Source organism: Pinus tabuliformis, chromosome X (genome assembly GCF_031772625.1).
Source record: "Pinus tabuliformis cultivar Carrire ecotype Pingquan chromosome X, CPIR1, whole genome shotgun sequence".
Taxonomy (NCBI): domain Eukaryota; kingdom Viridiplantae; phylum Streptophyta; class Pinopsida; order Pinales; family Pinaceae; genus Pinus; species Pinus tabuliformis.
In genome coordinates, this window is record NC_142308.1 from 952,862,732 (window position 1) to 952,864,641 (window position 1,910).

A 1,910-nucleotide genomic window follows, 5' to 3' on the forward strand; every position below is an offset into this window, starting at 1 on the left:
GCGCCTTCTACTGGACTGCGTACCTCTGCACCTGCGCCATTTACTGGACTACGGACCTCCGCACCTGATTCGCCTGCTGGACTGCGCACCTCCGCACCTGAGCCGTATCTCGCCTGCGGACCTCCGGATTTAAACACTTTATCAGTCCTCAATTGTACCCCAGTCTGTCGAATTCACAGATCTGATCATGCGCCAAAGAGACCACGACCCCTCAATTGATCAGTCTTCTCAAGCTAAGGTTTAATTTTATTTCATCAACCGATTACAAGTATTTCAGATCTTGTTCATCTTAAGATATTCAACATTCACAAGTGCCTAGCCAAATGATCTCCTTTCCTTTTTATAGGCAAGCCCTTACATAAACCATGGATCAAAACCATAGAAAGCCAATACAAGGGACCCAAAACCGGGGTTCAATATTTTAGATGCTATACCACGGACCAAAACCATAGGATCAAACATGTCGGACTAAATACCATGGATCAATCATAAAAATTCCCACGTGCGTGCGCTTCTCTGCATTGAAGTGAGTGAAATTGACGTCCGCACCTTTTGTTCGAAGAACCTGCGGGTATGCCCGCACTTCTTGTTCGGGGCACCTGCGGGTCCACAGCTTTTGATAGGCTCACCTGCGAGTATCTCATTTTCTATTGTTTTGATAGCCTAAACAGAGATTTTCCACTTGAGTGAGTTGCAATCAAGGACAACCCCTGTGCCATAGCGCCAAACCTGAGTCATAATGCCAACAATATATTCCTTCAACCTATGCATATCCTTTGCAGACCACCCTTGCTTTGTTCCTGGTAACCTATCCATCCTCATTCAGCCTGTTCCTGAAAACCCATTTTATGGCAATGACATTTTTGTCCTTTGGTCATGGAACCAACTCCCATGTGTCATTCTTCTCAATCTGATCCAATTCTTCATTCATAGTTGCCACCCGATGTTCATTATGACTAGCTTATTCAAAGATGGTCGGTTCAAATGTGGACAAGAGCATTAGATGTGCTTTTTTTGGCTTTCGTATTTGTTGAATTATGTTAAATTAAGATAACAATGGTATTTTCTATGCTTAAGCACAATTTACTTCAATGTTCCTTTAGCAACCCAATGACAGTTTCCAATTATATCCAGTAGCAATCACATTAACTTATGAGCATTGACAGTAAATGCAGATAGAACATAAAATCATATGTAGAAGGCAAGCCATGACAAGAGCACATAAGATGTGGCAGATGCCAGGGACAAATCTCAATGTGGGGAAACCCTTTGATCAAATCTTCTTATTATTCTTCAATAGTTCAATAGAGAGAGAGAGTACAAATATGATAAATACAAGCCCAAAATAGATCTTCCAAATTAACAGTCAATTCAGACCTAACCGGAAAGTCAACTATGGTAAAAGCTACCCCAAATCATCCTCTATTTAGCTCGGTCAACAGTAGAAAAATGTGGCCTCCAAAGAGGGTCAAAGCTGACCCAAGATAGCTAGGTCAACCCAAACAAACCTTTTCTATAATTTTTGCGCTAAAACCAAAAAGTCAACGTTGTAGTCAACACAGTCAAATAGTCCACAGTCACCTCGAATTTCATGCCAAAGAATGCGACTTGAAAAGATCAAAATTATAACCCCAAAGCAGAAGTCAACGCTTGGTCAAAGTTCCCAAGTCAATACTACCCGTATCATATAAATTTCAACCTCCTGAAATTTGCCTTCCTTCCACACGTGCGAAGAAGAGAGAGTCTCCAAGTGTACGAACCAATCAAGAAAGGAGAGAGAAGATGATGTGATGAAATGAGTGAGTGTCAAAATGAGAGAAGGATCACTCCTATTTATACAATTTGTTGAGGGTGAGGAGACACATCCATTGGGCTTCATGAGCCTACATTTGACTGAGGCTGACCTTGAC